This window comes from Canis lupus, chromosome 19 (genome assembly GCF_048164855.1).
Source record: "Canis lupus baileyi chromosome 19, mCanLup2.hap1, whole genome shotgun sequence".
Taxonomy (NCBI): domain Eukaryota; kingdom Metazoa; phylum Chordata; class Mammalia; order Carnivora; family Canidae; genus Canis; species Canis lupus.
Genome location: NC_132856.1, coordinates 14,139,165 through 14,160,095, shown reverse-complemented (window position 1 = coordinate 14,160,095; position 20,931 = coordinate 14,139,165). Strand labels below are relative to the sequence as shown.

At 40.1% G+C, this 20,931-nt stretch overlaps 1 pseudogene; it reads left to right on the top strand.

The window, feature by feature from the left end:
• The window catches only part of LOC140611219 (transient receptor potential cation channel subfamily V member 5-like), a 29,842-nt pseudogene extending 9,748 nt beyond the window's left edge, over positions 1-20,094 (top strand).
• Positions 20,095-20,931: the final 837 nt, after the last annotated feature.

Below are 20,931 nucleotides of genomic sequence, written 5' to 3'. Positions count from 1 at the left end.
AAGCTTTTACCGTAAGAAAAGAAAAGGGAGGAACGACAGATCAGCAAACAATATTTGTCATTTGGAGAAGATATGAGTAGAAGGCTGAGGAAATCAGAAGAGTAAGTTCTATCTGAGGAGAATTAACAACAAGCCGACTTTAAGATCCTGAATAAATATATATCCTCTCTTTTCTCTTCTCTCAAATCTTTTTTCTCCATAGTTGTTGGAAGGAACATTCTAGAAAAGAAGACAATAGATGGAGGTGAGAGGATCAGAGAAAGCTGGATTCTGTCAGAATAGGGTGGGTAGAGGGAGGTGTTCCTGGCTTCCTGGTCCTGTCCCAGCTGGGTGACCTTGGTGGTGATGGAGTAGCTGTGCTCTGTGCTGATTGAATATACACAACTCCAGTATTTGGAGGGCTTTCTAGCCACACTCCAACACAAACTGATTCACCTCTCATGCCCCCACCTTCAAACCTAGCTATCTTGAGTGTTATTGCCTCTAGACTACAGTCCATATAAGGGACACTAAGGAAGAATAAGGTGACAATGAAAGAGGCCAATACTGGAGTTTAGAGGGAAGACCTGGGGCTGAGAGTCCTTTAGAATCCCTCAAATAAAAGCATGGATAAAGTTGCCTATTACTGCTCCAAAGATGAAAACTGCCTAAGGAGAACTAACCCTCCACAAAGACCACACTTTCCTTCTGTCCTGGCATGGACAGGCCTTCACTATGGACCTCTACATGTGGAAGCAGATTAGACTTGTTCTGTGTGGATTTAAGACTGGGGAGAGGACCAGAGGCAGAGAGATTTTGTCTCAGTGTAAAGGGAAATGTTCAATAGAGTGGTCCAGAGCTAGAATGGGCTGCTCAGATGTGTGCCCTAGGGGGAATGGTCACTTATGTGCTAATTCATACCCTTATTTTCTTCAAGGTCATCAGTCTTACAGGTGCTGAAAACCAGAATATAAGATAAGCACAAGATAAAGTATTATTTACTCTGAAGAGCTCCTCTTTCTTTCCCTCTTTTACTCCTCCTTCCTTCTCCCTCTCCCTCCCTCCCTTCCTTTTTTCCTTTCTTGATGGTCAATACTTTATTTTGGTATAAAGACAGGAATCTGGAAAACACATTATTCTGAAATTTTCTGGGTTTTCCCTCATGTTATGGAGCCCCTTCCCCCACCCCCCAGCCCTACCAGAATTAATCTGTTCAAACTCAAATGTTTATAAATTACAATAGCAATACAAAAACAGGAATAAAAGAAAAGCAGATGGAGAAGTTAGCCCAGGCCAGCAGTGTCACTTGCTGTGGATTCCTGAGCTTCTGTTTTTGTTTTTCCCTTTCTTTCCTCCTTTTTCTTCAGGGAGTAGGTCTGAAGCAGGTGGTGGGTCCAGGTTCCTGAAGTCTGCTTCAGTAGCTTGGTCCCAGGGATCTTGGAATTGGATAGAGACATGGTCTGAATTATCACTCTCCTCATCATCACTCCCGGGGGGTGACAGAAGCCAGGCTGTTCTCATATTTCTTTGTAGTAGTTTTGGGCCAAACATCTGCTTTTGCATTTCCAACCCTTGGCATCTAGGCAAAGGAAGAGAAGGGAGAGTCTTCTTTCAGATTCCTGATCCCAACCAAGGACTGCCCTGAGGCCACAGGTGACAGTGGGGTCAGCAGAAAGGCTTCGCTCTAGACTTCTGCTAAAAGGACAAAGAAAGAGGGCCCCAGGATTCAGAGCAGAGCTGAAGAAGCAGGTATAGGAACTGAAGACAGAAAGCTTGAGTCTTTCAGAGTGTGGACTTTGAACTACTCTCCCTGTCCTTTGTTCTCCTCCATGTTGCTCCTGGGTACTCAGCAGTATTCCTCCCAAACCTTCTCCTGGTATTGTTGCTTCCTCTTCTCAAGGTCACCTGAGAACATCTCTGGTGTTTTCTTAGAATTCTTAAGAGAGAGCCCCATTTCCTGAGGCCCAGTTGGAGAACAGCCCTGTGCTTACAGACCCTCTGTCTTTACATCCCATACAACGTCACCTGTACATCTTGGAAACAGCAACTCCCATCTCCTCTACACTAAAGGGCCCTGGGCCTTGCTAAGATGTATTAGTGCCCAGAAACTTCGATGTTTGTTGTCTCTGGGTTCCTGGTGCCTAAGTCTGCTTGGACTTATATTTCCAATTCCACTACCCCTAACCAATTTTATAAGGTCCTAGCATCTAATTAGGGAAGGCATCTGTAACCCTAAGTTTCTCTGGCCCTCTGGAAAGTTACTGATTACAATAAAAACTTACAAACTGATCTCTTTAATATTACCACTGGCATAGGTAGGATGATCACTTGTAGGATGATGCCAATAAGAACAGAAGCCTTCATTTCTTGAATAATTATGTCTTACAAGAATGAGCTCCTTTACTTCTCTCAACAACATTATGACTTAAGTACTAATATTATGCCCATTTTACAGATTAGGAAACCAAGGCCCTGGGAAATTAATTGAACATACCAAGAGCACATAGTATAGCATTAAAAATGGAATCCAAGCCCTAGTTGGCCTGATACCGATGTCCATCATCTTGACATTATATATACTCCTTCTGGATATTCCTACTTCACTCCCTATGAGTTGTAAAGAGAATTAAAACATTAGACAGGGAGATGGAAGTTGGCCACTATATTACTAAGGAAAATGCTAGCTACTATAATGACCAAATCCTCAATTTCAGTGGTTTAATACAGTAGAAATGTCTTTGTTATTCATATAACAATCTGATAAAAAGTGTTCCTGGTGACTTTCCTCCATGTGGTGATTCAGGGACCCAGGCTCATCTCATGGCTCTGCCATTTCTTAGAGACCTGGAGACCTCTATATCCAGAAGGAAGAGGAAAGAAAAGAAATGGCAGACCCTCTTCTTAACTGCCTTATACAGAAGTGACACATCACTTCTGCTCATATTCCATTGGCCAGTACTAGTCACATGGCGTTCCACAAATGAAAGGCCTTTGGGTAATGTACTGCTTCCCTGGGTAGCCACTTCTTAGTGGCAACTCTGTACCATGGAAGATGGAACATAAAATATTTGGTCAGAAGTTTGTTATTTCTGGCCCCAGCCTCAATGACCATAAGTTCCTTCTATCCCACAGATTCTATGGTTTCATAATTTAATGTGTCTGTGATACATGGAAATTTGATGAAGACTTGAAGGTCTTATCAATATGACAGTATTCATATAAGAAATGATCAAGACAGAAAATGTCTGTGGTAAATACCCTGTGGCATGATGTTTTCAACATCTGAAAATGAGTATCTGGATCCTTTACCTTGTTCCAGTCAACATGGTGCATTATAGCATTTCAACGAGAGGGCAAAATGGACTCCAGAGGCAGCAGCCTCCCTTAGGCTCCATGAGTCATTGGAGAGAGGTACTCAGCGACATGATTTTTACATAATGTTTAGAAATAAGCATCTGAGAAGTGTGGAAACATGCCGTCCTGATTTACTCAGCTCTGTCGTTAAGTGCTGGCATTATCACCATCTGCCAAATGTAGAAGTTGTTTAAAAATGAGTCACCTGGCACCAACAACCATTTCTTACACAGAACATCCCCCTTCCCCCAACCCATCTCTTGGTATCAGCGAAGTCTTTTCTGCTTCTAAGTTCTAAGAAGTCTGAGAAAACAAGTTCCCCCAAGTGGCATTTGGTTATTAATCCTCCAATGCGAAGATACCGGTTTCCTTGAGCTTTGTTGTATACTTGGTTTTCAAAGGATGCTGAATTACATCACATGGACAGATGTAATATTATTTCTAAGTTATATGAGCACTAGCTGAATTAGACTCTTTTGAGTCTCATTCCCATCTCATATTTAGTACTTCTTTAATAGCTGGAAATTTAACCAATGAGAAATGCTATGGTTGAAACATAGTACAGTTTGCCTCATTGATCCAAAAACATGCCAAATCTCTCCTTGATAAAGGATCTAGAGTGCTTTTGTCCATTTTCGAGTAATCATTTCTTTCCTAGGTGAGTCACACGGAATCTTTGATATCCTGTAACTTCAACAATGAAATATAAAGTTTACTACTATTAATATATCTTATGTTAGATGATAGGGCAATGGAAGAGGGGAAAATTGGCTTGTATATAGACAAATATATTCATAACAAAATAAGGTAGAATGCTCATAACTATCACAGTCCTGGTTTTTGCAAGTAGTCAGAGCTGATACTTATAATTGCCTTCTTCTACCCACTCCATATTTCCTTTGCCTTTAGCAAGCATGTTGGCTGTGGCCCCATGGAAGACCCCAAACCTTCATGCCTCACCCACTTACTGTGTAACCCCCAAATATGTCAGTCTTATGCAGAGCCTAGAATATCAGAAGACTGAGCAACAGGATGAGGCAGCCAATGGGATGATACTTGAAGTGTCTACTGCAGAGAGATGTTTGGAGCTGCTCTGCAAAAGCCCCCATAGGTGATTTACAGCAGAGAATCTTAGGATCCAGCGGCAAAGCTGTGTCATCCTCTGAAGATAACTAATCTCCTCTTAAGAGACTGGGTTTGCTACTGTTCTTCGGTGGGGACTGAACATTTCACTGTGATCCACAAGATTACCTTGTGACCTGAGCTGACCATAGGAACCAGGTGTTGTGCTGGCTTGCTCTTTATCAGCTGTGAAATATCAGAACATGTGTAACCTCTAAGAGCTCAGCCAATTTTATCACAAAGATTTCTGTAAAAATTATCCAGAGACCTGAGTTATGATCCTGACAGGTGTTGCCAGCCAGCTGGTGACCTGAGCACCCACCTTCCTTATCTGTAGAGTATGGCTCTACACTCACTGAGAAGAACCAAGCAAACCTGGTATAGGGCAGGATTCAATCAGCTAAAACTGTACAGCAGTAGATTTGCTCAATAGGGGTTTCTCCAAAAGAATTGCTAAGCCTAGTTATGCCAGTTTCTCTCTTGCACGATTTCTTATTATCCTTAATATTCCAGCATGCATGTGGTGGGCAAGTGAGTAGAACATTGGTGAGGAGAGCACATGGATTGTTTCCCAAAGTTATATGTATGTTTTTACAAATAATATAAATATAAAAACTTAAAAAAGAACTTTTTTATTCCAGGTACCTAATAATATCACCCGAAACAGGCGTCCATGGAATATAGGGTAGAAAATTCTCTTATTGAGGGCACCTGGGTGGCTCAGTTGGTTAGATGTTTGACTCTTGATTTCAATCAGGTCATGATCTCAGGGTTGTGAGATCCAGCCTAGTGTTGGGCTCTGTGCTCGCGTTCGGTGTAAAGTCTGCTTGTTTCTCTCCCTCTGGTTCCTGCCTGCCACCCTACTCTTGCATGCTCTCTCTCTTGCTCTCTCGTTTAAATAAATAAATAAATAAATAAATAAATAAATAAATAAAATCTTAAAAAAAAAAAGAAAATTCTGTTATTGAGTACCCTATTAAAATGAGAAGTGGTTGTTAAAATTAGTAAGTCCAATGTCTGGCTTTACGGTTTTTCCATAGAAAATGGAGGCTTTTAAAAAAATGTCATTATACATTTGTCCAAACCTATAGAACATCCAATACCAGGAGTGAATGTTGATATAAACTACAGCCTTGGGTGATAATAATGTGTCAAGGCAGGTTCATTAATTGTAACTGTAACCAAGGCACCACTCTGGTGGTAGGATGTTGATCATGGGAGAGGCTGTGGGTATGTAAGAGCAAGAGGTGTATGGGAACCCTCTCTATTTTCCACTCCATTTTGCTGTGAGGCTAAAGCTGCTTCAAAAAGTAAAATCTATTAGTTAAAAAAATTCCAACTGAGTGTGCTCTTTCCATGACTGCTGTATACCTGTTGAGTATACAATGAGTAACAATGGCATCATGAGAATAACAGAGATAAAGGAGAACACAGGGCTAGGTAGTAAAACCAAGACAGCCAATTACTGGCTCAGACAGTATTAGATTTGGGTGTGAGACACAGAGACCCAAAATAATGGTGGCTTAAATGAGAGCAGTGCATTTCTTTCCCACGTCAAATCTTTTCCGCTCTCATCTTTAGAATAGAGATGATTATAGTACTTCATCCTTTGGTATTATGAAGATGTAATGAGCTAATGTATGAAAACCTCCTGACCAAAGGGGAAATCGTGCTTTGGGCTGAGTAACACCAAGGCTGATTGTGCTAAAAGAGCTAGAATATTTCCTCCCACTATCTGCTGTCGTTTCCCATTAAAGGAAAAAAATATAGAAGCTGTATGAGACAATACCAAAAGAAAAAAAAATTTAAGTCCCTTTAAAAAAAAATTCTTGACACAGTAGTTAGCATATAACAAATATATCTATCACTATTATCGCTATCATCCTCTTTCCTTACCTCCCCACACTGCCTTGCCCCTCTCATTCTTCTGATTCTGTTTATATGGGATATGAAGTCCTCTAGCAATGTATTAATTCAGCTTGTGATTTTTTATTATTATTATTCATAAGTCTCTTGGTAGCCGGTTTTGGAACATAGAAACACCGGGCAACCAGAGACAGATTAGTGATAAAAAGAACAGCAATTTAGAAGTATCCCATGTTGGCGAACACATGGTTAGATGCTTTGTGGGACCTAACATTCCCCATTATTTAAAGTGTCTAGGGGCACCTCAGTGGCACAGTTAATTAAGCGCCCGACTCTTGGTTTCAGCTTAGGTCATGATCTCAGGGTGATGGGATCCAGCCCTGTGAAAGGCTCCACACTGAGCATGAAGTCAGCCTGAGACCTTCTATCCCTCTCTGTCTACTCTCCCCACCACCTTCAAATAAATAAATAAGTTTTAAGTGTCCCTTGTTTATTTTAATTATTGTTTTTTAAATATTTTATTTATTTGAGAGAGAGAGAGAGAGAGAGCTAGCACACAAGTGGGGAGGAAGGGCAGAGGGAGAAGAAGAAGCAGATCCCCACTGAAGAGGGAGCCTGACAGGAGGCTTGATGCCTAGACCCTGGGATCATGAGCCGAAGACAGAGCTTAACCAACTGGGCCACCCAGGCACCCCAATTTTATTTTATTTTTTAATTGAAATATAGTTGACATGTAATATTATATTAATTTCAGGTGTACAACATGGTGATTCGACAATTATATGCGTTACAATATGCTAACCATGTTTTAAGTGATGAGAACATTTAGCTCATGTCAAGCTAAAACATGCCTCCATCTTCCGCTGTGGTGATAACACATTCAGTAGTTGGCTGGAGTTTAAGGGGTTAGGGGGTGAGGGACAGTGTGGAGGGATAATGTTGCCAGGCCCTTCAAGATAGGATTCTGATGGAACAAACTTGATCACACTGGATGTTAGCATGCCACGTTCCTAGAACCATGACACAACCTAAACCACCTCCCGATCTGGGAAGCAGAAAAAATTAAGTGACTGGGCTTAAATCTGAAATCTGAGAAAACCTAGAACTGAGATTTTGGGTTTTGCCAGGCAGGAGAACAAGAACAAGGGCTAGGCAGAGAGGTTAAGTGGAACTGGAGATAAATAAAGGTGGCTGAGGTTTGCAGACTACTGTGGTTGTGAGAATTTATACTCACCATATTGTGAGAGTTTTTAGGAATAATCACAATGTGAGCTGAAACTTGCTGGACTCAGCTGTGTGCAAGACCCCGTGCTAAGTGCTTTACGTAAGGGATTTCGTCAAATCCTCACTCTGATCCTGGCAGGCAAGTAGCATGACTCACACTTTATAGGGCTGGGAAACTCTAAGGGGTTCACAGAAATGAAGGGACAGGCCCCAGCTCACAAAGCTGGAGAATGAGGGGCTGGTTTCAAATCCAAGATCTCCTGCTATGGAGGTCCTGTGCTCCTAACTCTTAGCTACACTGTTCCCTAATCCACCACTTTTAACACATCTTGCCTTCTACTGTGGTCACTTTCAGCATGCCTTACTTTTCCAATTAGATTATAATATTCTTGAGGGCAGAAGCATATTTAATTTATCGTTCAAAACTTTTTATTGAGGTATACCTTACTACCACAAATATCAGCGTATATAATCACCCAAATCAAAATACTTAGACCATGCTAACACCAAAGAATTTTCCCCTGAGCTTCATCTCAGTCAAAATCATGACAAAGCACAGAGTTATTTGGGTTTAATTAATGTGCTTAGATGTTGAATAAATGTTTAAAGAAACACATGAAGGGCTCTTAATCTTGGGAGCACATAAAAATCTTCATAAACATAGGGGCACCTGGGTGGCTCAGTCAGTTAAGCATCTGACTCTTGATTTCAGCTCAGTCATGCATGATCTCAGGGTCTTGAGATCAAGCCTCATATCAAGTTATGTCCTGAGCATGGAGCCCGTTTGAGGTTCTTTCTTTCCCTCTCCCTCTGCTGCCCCTTCCCACCCCACCCCCTGCTTACATGCATGCTCTCTCTAAACAAAAAAAAAAAGAAAAAAAAAAAAAAAGAAAAAAGAAAAGAAAAAAAAATCTTCATTAATATAAAGCTATATTTAAATCAGTGAACAACTATATGTTCACTTGTATAGGATATTTGATATAGGCATTACCTATAATATATGCATTTCATATAAATGTATATGTGTATATAGATATGTGTCTATATGTGTACATGAAAACCTGAAGAGTAGTTTCCCTCTCTAACAGCACTCATCACATGATATTTGGGGAGTCTGTTCAATTGCCTCCCCTACCAACAGGGAAACCCTCAGAAGCGCAGTCATTGTCTTATTCACCTGGCGCATATTTAATACTCAGTGAATGTTTGTGGAATGAATAAACCATTCGCTGTTTCCATATACTTAGTGCCCATCCTTATATCTTCTCTTATGAAGTGTTACCTTTGCCCTTTTAAAATTGGATTCATTCTCTTTGTTTTAAATAATGTTTTGGGGGATCCCTGGGTGCCTCAGTGGTTTAGCGCCTGCCTTTGGCCTAGGGCGTGATTCTGGAGTCCCGGGATGGAGTCCCACATCAGGCTCCCGGCATGGAGACTGCTTCTCCCTCTGCCTGTGTCTCTGCTTCTCTCTCTCTCTATGTCTCTCAGGAATAAATAAATAAAATCTTTTAAAAAAATAAATAATGTTTTGGTTTTTATTTTTATGTAAAAATCTTTTTTTAAAGATTTTATTTTTAACTAATCTCTACACCCAACAGGGGTCTCAAACTCATGACCTTGAGCTCGAGTCATGTGCTCTACCCACTGAGTCAGCCAAGTGCCCCAGATTCATTGTCTCCTGTCTTGTAGGATTTCTGTGCATACGAGTCAGGTATATGTTTTGTAGAGATGTTCTCCCAGTCTGTAGCTTGCTTGTGCATTCTCTTAGGTATGTTTTTTGACAAGCAGAAAATTTTAATTTTAAGGAGGTCCAACTTACCAAAATCATCTCTTGTGATTTTGCATTCTGTGATCTAATAAACTTTTGCCAATCTCAAGTCTTCAAGATATTCTTCTATATTTACCTCCAAAAGTTTTATGCTTTTATCTTTCACTTACTAAAGGTAATGCTAAAGGTACATGGACAATTTTTAAAAATTTAGTTGTAATTAAAAAAATATATGGTTACTTTCATCTTATGGTAAGTGATACTTAATTTCCACTTATGGAAGCATTGGACAAGTTTCTTTCTTAAATAAATGTATTAAAGCTAAAAAGGTGAGAATGGAAATCTTAATACATGGATGGAGGTTGGCTAAAATCATGAAGATGATACTCGAATGAATGAAATATGGAAAATGTTGAATTACTGTGTAAGGCAAGAAGCTTCAGGTTTTGGTGAATCTAAGTAGTAATCAGCACTTTTATTAATAGCTGAAAATAACTCCTCTACCAACCTTGGTATAAAGGCCATGTTTCCCTTTATACTTAATTTTTTAAATTTCAGATCTAATCCAAGCTAATATAGTCTTCATGGATTAACAACTCCCAGCTATCCAGAAACCTGCAAAAGCAGAGATCATTTGAAAATAGTGATACCATGTCTTTGAATCAACACTTATGTCCCAATGTTCATTTGGGAACATTTATTTATTCTCAATAAAATGATGAGGATATTCCCAGTACAGTACATCTTTCTCCCTTTCTCTCAGTGATTTTCCCCCTGATTGTCAGTATAGGTTATTGAGGGAAACTTTTGCAGATAACTCAGGTCTGCAGAACTTATTTTTAAAACACTGGAAAGGCGTGCTCATTTGAATCTATTTTTTTTTAAGATTTTATTTATTTATTTGACACAGAGAGAGCACAAATAGGGGAGTGACAGGCAGGAGAGGGAGAAGCAGGCTCCCCACCGAGCAGGGAGCCTGATGTGGGGCTCAGTCCAGGGTCTTGAGATCATGACCTGAGCTGAAGGCAAATGCTTAACCGACTGAGCCACCCTGGAGCCCCTCATTTGAATTTATTTAGACCAGTGCTCTCCAAACTTTTTTGATCTTGTACCCTATTAGCAAAAAAATTTGAGTACATGCTCCCAATATATGTTCATTCATTTATTTGTGAATTAGACATGGACCATTCTACTCATATTACATACTTTATAAAACCCCATATATAACTAAGATGGAATTTTATTTATTTTTATTTTTTATTTTTAAAGATTTTATTTATTTATTCATAGAGACGCAGAGAGAGAGAGAGGCAGAGGCACAGGCAGAGGGAGAAGCAGGCTCCATGCAGGGAGCCCGACGTGGGACTTGATTCAGGGTCCCCAGGATCAAACCCCGGGCTGCAGGCGGCGCTAAACCACTGCGCCACTGGGGCTGCCCTAAGATGGAATTTTAAAAGAATGAAATAAATATAAGGATATTTCAAATTATTTATTTTAATTTATTCTTAAGGCTAAAAATTTATTTCTTGTTCTCTATGTCTGATGGGGAATTCATCTGGTAAGAGAAGACTCAGCTTTGATATTTTCTTATTTTCTTATCTTTGCATTCTTAGAGGTTTGTCTTCAGTTAATAGCTTTGCTGCAATCTGAAAAGCATTGATTCATTACGTGGAAGTTGATTTTATTAAAGTTGAAAGACAAAACCTGTAAATCCCTATAAGTAGGAACACTGTAAAATGCTCTAGAAGCAGATAGATGTCTTAGTTGGATACCCCCAGAAATAGAGCCTGGTACAAAGTCTCTCTTGCAGCTAGTTCATTTGGGAATGGAGTTCCAGGGCACAGTGATGCAGGATGGGGGAGAAAAAAAGGAGGGAAAACCAGTAGGAGAATCTCTTAGGACATTGCCCCTCTCGCTGTTCTGGATAAGGGAGGTAGGTACTTCATCTCACCGGGACCTTGTGAGGCCTTATGGAGTGCACTTCAGAGCTGTGTGCCTACAGGACAAAAGAGAAGCAGACGTCTAGCCATTGGCTCCTGTCCTGCACTGGTCAAGAGTGGCTTTGTGGACATAAACATCCATGATCTTCTGGACTGTGGCGAGGCTCCCAAGGAACAAGAGAGCACAGGCCATCTCAGTGCTGGCATGACACTGGTTCCACGCAGCAACAGAGCTCACTCTTTACACATTAGGGGGCCCGGGGGGGGGGGTTTGAAGTGATGCATAGGAGGCATCCATCATAGCAGATGAACCCCCAAAAGAGTGCCTTTTCAACCTCTAAGCACTGTGGAACTCTCTCAGAGTGGCTCTCATACCATGTTTCCACATCGTCACTTGATACCAAGTGAGGAGAAGCTTGACTGATTGATTCCCACTCCCTCCCTCCTTCTCTTTCTTCCTTTTTTCCTTTCTCCACCACCCCCCGTATATAAATAGGAAGTTATCATGATTTATTGTCTCACCTCAGTGAACATTCTTCTGTACCATACCCCATGTGATGACTTCACACTTTGAAGACTAGACATTCGAGACAACCAAGAAAAAAATAACAGAGGAGTGAATTATTACTGTTGGGGAAAAAAATTCAAGCAGTGTAATCTTAGGCCAAAAACATTTAGATTTTCAAGTGCTTTTTAATAAAAAACAAAGTCCAAGATTTGGAATGATTTATGTCCTCGCGAGGGTGATGGGGTATTGGCAGTATAGAATTCAAACATTTATCACATACACAAGATAATAACTACTATCCAAAAATACTTATAAGTGGTGAAACAATCCATCTCTTGTAAGTTTGGGCATCAAGCCAGACCATCAGAGAGCAGTTTTCTTGGATTGTCTTGGTCCCTGAAAGAGTCCATTTATTAAATTATGCTTTGGCATAATGCTCATGGCTTGCATTGAAGGAAACCATAGAAAAGCTGAGAGTAATTCACGACTATATTTTCTTTAGAGTTGTTAGAGATCTCCATTACATCAGCTAGTACCCCCTTCAAGAGGACTCCTAAAGAAAGTTCTTGCAGACACCAATGTCAGTAATTCTGACTCTCTCCTCAAAGTCACTGCATGTATATATGTGTATATGTATATGTAGTGCGTGTGTCAGTCAAAATACAATTTAATATTATATTCACTGGACAAAGTCAGTCTTCAAAGTAACCATATTTTCCTTTTCGCTTTGGCTACTTGGAAGTTTAGCACTTAATTTACCTACCTACCTACCTTTAATAATTTTATAGCACTGGAGAACATGTACTAACACTTCATTAGCTTTATCTTGTTATTGGACTCTCATTTTTCCCTACTTTATTTTTAAGCACAAAATAAAATCTTGTGCAATTGTATACATTTTTTTAAGAAGCAGCCTCAAGTTGGGGGCACCTGGGCTGCTCAGTTGGTTAAGCATCTGGCTCTTCGTTTTGGCTCAGGTCATGATCTCAGGGTCCTGGGATCGAGCCCCCTGTCAGCCTCTCTCCTTCTAAAATAAAAAATTAAAATAAAATCTTTTTTTTTTTTTAAAGGAAGCAGTCTCAAGTCTGTTTTAGAGTTCGGCTGAGTGTAACTTTAAAAATAAAAATACTATTTCAGAATTCTGAAATTCACAGGAGTAACATAAATCATTCCAAGTGATAGACATTTTTAAATTTAAAATCACTGGAAAAATCTAAAGAATATTGACATTTATATCCCTTAGTATTTTCTCTTAAGTCTCTCAAACTATTCATTTTTTAAGTCTTAAAGCCAATAAATGCCATTCCTTGATTCCCTTCCCAATTCAAAACAATTAGGAAATAAGACAAGAGAGATGGATAAATGGGGATATAAAAAAAAATTTAGTTATTTATTTGAGAGAGAGTGAGCAAGAGAGAGAACACAAGCAGGGTGAGCATCAGAGGGTGAGGGAGAAGCTAGGCTCCCCCCTGAGCAGGGAGTCCAGTGTGCCTCAATCCCAAGACCCCAGGATCATGACTCAAGCTGAAGATGGACACTTAACTGATTGAGCCACCCAGACGCTCCATAAATAGAGATTAAAATGTCATTTTTATTACTGATAAGGGTGACGGCAGATCATGACTTCAGAACTGTGCCCCAAAGGGCTTGCTAATACTTTGCTGGAATTAACAGATTTTGCCCACCCAGACTTTGATATGAATGGATTCCAGTATCTGCTGGACAGCCTACCACCCAGTAAAGAACAGGCCCAAATTCAACCTCTCTTCAGGCTGGCAGATCCCCAGGAGAATAGATCCCAGCAGGACCTGAGTCACTCTGCTCAGTCCTCCTCCCAATTCCACCAATTAGGGAAGTCACTCCTTCCCTGGGGCTGAGGATGGGACAGAGAGGTAGGAGTGCCACTCTAGTGCAGTGCTTCTTAATGGTTGCTACTGGTATATTGGGCAGGACAGTTGTTGGTTGAACTGTCCTATACATTGTAAGATCTTTAATATCCTTGAATTATGGATTACTTATTTAATAGCCACAGTATTAAAAAAATTAAAAAAAAATAGCCACAGTATTGCCCATGTGCCCACTTGCACTTCCTGACCCCTCAGAGTTGACAGCCTTGCTTGAGAGGAAGTTGCGTTATGGAAACAAGAGGGCTATATGTATGTGTTTGGGGAGGGGAAAGGAGGCAAGAGGGACAGTACCCAGGTGGAAATTCCTTGCTAGCATTAATGTCTTTGTTATTATTAACTTTCTGTTAGCTGTAAATTATTTAAGTAACTTTTTACAATGATAGGGATGCAAACTGGCCTCATGCTGATCCCTAGCTGGCATCCTGGACAAGGAATGTTGGGAATAGTGATGTAAGGCAGCAGCCAGCTTTCAGATTTGCTCCTAACCCCTTTAAGCCCTCCAAGAGGTAGTTCTCATATATGATCCATAAGTATTATTTTTAATTCTACAATGGTGATATTTATGACCTAAAATAATGTAATCCAATCTCGGTTTATTTTTGAAATTTAGACAGTAATCTCTTGACACCCCCCAGTGAATGAAGTGGAAAGTAATACATTAGCATTTTCGTCTAGTTCTTACCTCCACCAGGCTTTCCAATTTTCATTATTTTAATTTTTTTACTGGCAAGATTATAATGCTTTTATTACATATATTATAGGATATATATTATATATTATATTGTAGGATATATGATATATATGATATATACATACACATATATAATAGGATTCACGTTCCTATTTGGTGGGCTGGGCCATTTCTAAAATTTTAAACTGAAGAAAACTGTTAGAATATCACCATAAGTAATTACTACTTACCACAGAACTAATTAGTCTAATTGGACCCGTAGAGAAGGAAATGTAATCCTGTGCCCTTAAACTTCAGCTACTTGGCAGATGGCTTGAGCATCAATGTTCAGGGCTATTTCCCTTCATTGCTTTTTAGGTTTCTCTTCTTCTGGGACATATTTAACCACCACTGCTTCTTTTTTATCTTTACCCTGGCTTCTTGCCTGAGTTTATTTCTCATTGTGCTTGCATGTCTCATTTTTATTTATTTTGTTGTTGTGTATTTTGGTTTATTTTATTGCATAGTAATCCTCAATGTGTCCTGTAAGCATGTGAGCACTCTAATGTCTTCAGCAGGTCACATTGGCATAGATAAACTATAGGTGATTCACATTCCTATTTTGCTGGCTGAATTTCATCCCTTCACTTCCCATCAGAGACTATACACTAGAATGTGTGTTAGAACACCCTCATTAGGGATCCCTGGGTGGCGCAGCAGTTTAGTGCCTGCCTTTGGCCCAGGGCGCGATCCTGGAGACCTGGGATCGAATCCCACGTCAGGCTCCCGGTGCATGGAGCCTGCTTCTCCCTCTGCCTGTGTCTCTGCCTCTCTCTCTCTCACTGTGTGCCTATCATAAATAAATAAAAAAATTAAAAAAAAGAACACCCTCATTATAGCAATAATCTAAAATTCACAATTGCTGACTTAAGGATATTAAAACATACCATTTAAAACTTTGGTAGCTATTGGTAGTGGGAAGGAATTACTTGTAACAGAACCCACATGACATCCTGTGCCATTGACTGAGAACTCCAGCCCTCAGACCTTTGCTCGCGGTCCTTTATTCTCCATCGCAACTGACAACACCAAAGATTCCTGAGAATCATCTTTGAGTGTCAAACTCTGTTCTCCCATCTCTCTCCCCTTTTTGCATCCGATCATTAGAACTAATGAATTTTATCTCCTGACTTGTTGTTTTTTTTCTTTTAACAGTACTTAATGGAAGTATAGGTTGTTTTTTTTTTAAGATGTTATTTATTTATTCATGAGAAACACAGAGAGAGAGGGAGGCAGAGACACAGGCAGAGGGAGAAGCAGGCTCCATGCAGGGAACCCCATGTGGGACTCGATCCTGGATCCTGGGATCATGCCCTGAGCCGAAGGCAGATGCTTAACCACTGAGCCACCCAGGTGCCCCTACAAATATAGTTTACATACAGGAATATGCACAAATCTTAAGTGTACAGCTTGTTAACTTTTTACAGATGTACGCAACATCAAAATCAAGTTGTATAACATTCTTGGGGTGTCTGGGTGACTAGTTGGTTAAATGTGTGACTCTCCATCTCAGTTCAGGTCTTAATTTCAGGGTTGTGAGTTCAAGCCCTGCACTGGGCCCCAAACTGGGTGTAGAGTCAAATTAAATATATATATAAAATGTATATATAGTATATGTGCACAACATTCTTATCACTCTAGAAAGCTTCCTTGTGCTCCTTCCTAGTCAATTATGCCTCCTCCCCTTCCTGGTACCTCTGTTCTGATTTCATTCACCACAGTTTATTTTTTGCCTGTTCTAGAGTTTCATTTAAGTGGAGCCAGACCTGTATACTCTATTGTTTGGCTTCTTTTGTTCAATATAATTTTTTAAAGATTTATCCATGTTGTTGTATCAGTAGTTCATTCTTCTCTACAAATTAGTTTCATGAATACACCAAAATTTGTTTTTTCGTTCTTCTGCTGAGTTTTTTTTTTTTTTTTTCTGCTGAGTTTTTTATTTTTTACCTTTTCCTAGATTTCGACTATTAAGAATAAAGCTACTGTAAACATTTGTGTGAAATCTTTTGGTTACCTACACTTTTATTCCTTTTGTGTGTGTACCTAGGAGTGCTATTTGTTAGGTTATAGAATAAGTGCATGTTGGACTTTAGAAAAAGATGCCATGCAGCCCCGGTGGCTCAATGGTTTAGCGCCGCCTTAGGCCTGGGGTGTGATCCTGGAGTTCCAGGATCGGGTCCCACATCGGACTCCCTGCATGGAGCCTGTTTCTCTCTCTGCCTTTCTCTCTGTCATGAATAAATAAAATCTTTAAAAAAAAAAAAAGATGCCATGTAGTTTTTCTGTTATGGTTGTACTATTCTGTACACTTATTAGCAATGTATCGGAGTTCCAACTAATCCACATCTTCACTAACACTTGAGAGCTTTAGTCTTTTTCATCGTAGCCATTCTGGATGCATACAGTAGTATCTTAGCATAGTTGAATACTTCTTTTAGAATTTTACTTTTAAATTGGGAGAATAAGCACTTAGCATATATGGATACATCTTCATGTTGTCTGATTCATGCTGGCCGTGTATGGAAACCTAGGGTCGAAAACTTTTTCATTCATGATTAGAAAACATCACTGACTTCTAGAATTCACATTTGCTGGATAGAAGTTTAGTACCAGTGTGGTTCTTTGCTTTGTAGGTAACCTATTTAATCTTTCAGGTACAAAGAGCATGGATGTTCTTGAATAATTTTTCTTTTCATTTCATCCTGAGAATTCTGAAAATTCAAAGGAATCTTTCTATTCATGAGCCTGTTTTTATTCATCCAATTTAGCACTCAGAGATCTTTTGGACTTCCAAAGGGTCACACTTTTCTTCCTCTTGAGGACATTTTCTTCTATTTGGGGATATGATTTCCTCCTCTCTGTTGTCTCTGCTGTTTCTGATACTCCTACTACATGGAAGTTGGGGTCCAGTGGACTTAAATTACATGTTACCTTTTTTTTTTTTTTAACACAGCCTCCTCCATTATCAACATCACTCACCAGAATGTAATTCCTTTTTTGAGAGAGAAAGAGAGAGAGAGCACGAGCACGGGGAGGGGCAAAGGGAGAGGGAGAAAGAGAATCTTAAGCAGTCTCCACACCCAGCTTGAGGCCAACACAGGACTCGATCTCACAACCCTGAGATCATAAGCTGAGCTAAAATCAGGAGTTGGACGCTCAACCAAGGAGCCACCCAGCTGCCCCATGGATGTATAAGTTTTTAACTTCTTCGGGCAAATACCAACTTTAATTATTAAAAAGTATTTTTCGAGATGACTGGGTAGCTCAGTGGTTGAGCATCTGCCTTCAGCTAAGCACATGATCCCAGGATCCGGTGATCAAGTCCCACATTGGGCTCCTTCAGGGAGCCTGCTTCTTCCTCTGCCTGTGTCTCTGCCTCTTTCTGTGTGTCTCTTATAAACAAATAAAATCTTTAAAAAATAAAAATAAGGGGATCCCTGGGTGGCGCAGCGGTTTGGCGCCTGCCTTTGGCCCAGGGCGCGATCCTGGAGACCCGGGATCGAATCCCACATCGGACTCCCGGTGCATGGAGCCTGCTTCTCGCTCTGCTTCTCTCTCTGTCTCTCTCTCTCTCTCTCTGTGACTATCATGAATAAATAAATAAAATCTTAAAAAAAAAAATAAAAATAAAAAAAATAAAAATAAAAATAAGATAAAATAATAAAAAATAACAAATAATAAAAAAGTATTTTTCACCTCTTTGCTTTTGCTCTACATCATAGGGGATTTATTGAAGACTATCTTTTAGGTTAAAATCTCAGCCTCATCTCATCTGTCCTAGTATTCAGTCAGACCATTCAATATTTAATTTTGGCTATTTTGGTCAGATTCTTTTATTCTTCTTATTTCTTTTTCATATTAGCTTAAATTATTTTATCAATATAAAATAGTCTCATATAATTATGCTAATTAGTTCTTATTAAAAAATCAAAGTTACCTGGACTGTTTTTTCTTTTTTCTTAGATTAGTTGTATATCTATCTTGATCCTTCTCTTCACTGTTTCTGGTTTTTCTTAATTACCTGGTCCAGTTGGCCTAAATACAATCTGTGGCAGTTTGTATTATTCAAAGATGGCCACTCAATTATATCCCATCATGAGCACTCTTCTCATAACATGATGCTGATACTGTTCCATCAAGAGGTGGGATCTATTTTCCCACCACTTGAGTTGGGGAGGGTCTGCCTACTGTGGAAGTGATACTACATGACTTCCGAAGCTAAGTCATAAAGGCAATACATTTTCTGTCTGGCTCTCTCTCAGGACATGCCCTTTTGGATCCTCGAGCTGCCATGTGATAAGCCCAGCTGTCCTAAAGCCACCACACTGGGGGGACCATGCAGAGAAACTACATGGAGATGGAGATGCCCAGTAAGACCTTGGGGGGTCCAGCCCTGACCTTCAAATTGCTCCGGTGCTGAGAGGAGCAGACACAAGCTGTCCCTGCTGAATTCTACCTAAACTGCAGATTTGTACGCCAAACAAATAGACATTGTTTTAAGTCTTTGGTAGTTTCTAACAAGCAATAGATACCTGGACCACTCTTCTTAATCCCAGTCATAGCCTCCAAACTACCTTTTCTTGTAGACTTCCACCCTCAAGCTTCTCTCTTTCTCCTTGGGAAAGATTGCTCTTTATTCAGATGCTTTCCCTCTGCTCTTTTCTCCATTCACCAAATTCCATTTCCTTTCTACCTTTTAGAATTTCCCCCATACTTTAGCTTTGCTGCTGGTTCCCTTATTTTGTTTTCTCCCATAGTTATAGTTTCAGTGGTATAAAAAGGGAATCTTTTCTGTCTTCTCAGTAGGCCTTGCAAGACCAAATCCTGTGCTTGACCAGAAGTCTTGAAAAAGTAACATATACACACGTACACACACAAACATACATGCATATATTTTCTTTTTTTTCTTTTAATTTTATTTATTTATTTATTCATGAGAGACACACACAGAGTGAGGAAGAGACCCAGGCAGAGGGAGAAGCAGGCTCCCTGCAAGGAGCCTGATGTGGGACTCAATCCCAGGACCCCAGGATCACAACCTAGGCCAAAGGCAGATGCTCAACAACTGAGCCACCCGGGCACCCACATGTGTATATTTTCAAAATGGAACAAAAAAACCTGAGTGGAAGAAGGGGAATGAAATAATTTAATGAAGAGAATCTTTGGGGCAGCCCGGGTGGCTCAGCGGTTTAGCGCCACCTTCAGCCCGGGGTCTGATCCTGGAGACCCGGGATCCAGTCCCACATCAGGCTCCCTGCATGGAGTTTGCTTCTCCCTCTGCCTGTGTCTCTGCCTCTCTTTCTCTCTCTCTTTCTCTGTCTCTTTCTGTATCTCTCATGAATAAATAAAATAAAATCTGTAAAAAAATGAAGAGAATCTTTTTGGTCAATCACAAGTAATGAATTTCGAAGTTCTGAACTGAGAATTGAGGGAAGTGAACAATCAACAAGATGGAAAGCAAGGTTCCAGGTGTGAAAAAAACCTTTATTTTGTTAAGAACATTTAACATGAGATCTATTCTCTTAGTAAATTTTAAGTCAACAATGTATTATTATTGGGATGCCTGGGTGGCTCAGTGGTTGAGCATCTGCCTTCGGCCCAGGGTGTGATTCTGGAGTCCCGGGATTGAGTCCCACATCACAGGCTCCCTACATGGAGCCTGTTTCTCTCTCTCCATGTGTCTCTGCTTCTCTCTCTCTGTGTCTCTCATGAATAAATAAATAAAATATTTTTTAAAAAGCCAATGTATTATTGTTGACTATTGGTAAAATTTTGTACTAAAGATCTTTAGAATTTATTCAACTTACTTAACTGAAACTTGGTGACTGTTAATAAGTAATTCCCCATTTCCCTGTCCCCCATTCCCTGGTAACCACTATTCCAGACTCTGATTTTCTGAATTTGATTGCTTTAGATGCCTCATGTAAGTAGGATCATGTAGTACTTGTCTGTCTGTGACTGGTTATTTCACTTAGTATAATGTCCTCGAGTTTATCCATATAGCAGATATCCATGTCACATATAGCAGAGTTTCCTTCTCTTTAATGGTTGAATAGGAGGCACCTGGCTGGGTCAGTCAGAAGAGCATGCAACTCATGATCCCAGGGTCATGAGTTCTAGCCCCATGTTGGGTGTAGAGATTACCTAAATAAATAAATAAACTTTAGAAAAATAAAAGCTGAATAGCATTCCATTGCATGCATATACCCACATGCTCCCAGTCAATGGGAGAACACACAGGGAAGTCAAAAGGCCTTCATAAACGTTCAAAGGGCTGCCTTGTTGGGCAGCCCAGATGGCTCAGCAGTTAAGCGCTGCCTTCAGCCCAGGGTCTGATCCTGGAGACCTGGGATCCAGTCCCACGTCAGGCTCCCTGCATGGAGCCTGCTTCTCCCTCTGCCTGTGTCTCTGCCTCTCTCTCTCTCTCTCTCTCTCTCTCTGTGTCTCTCCTGAATAAATAAATAATCCTTAAAAAAAAAAAAAAGACTGCCTTGCTCTTAGCCCTTCTGAGGAAAATAGTCCCATGAGAGGCT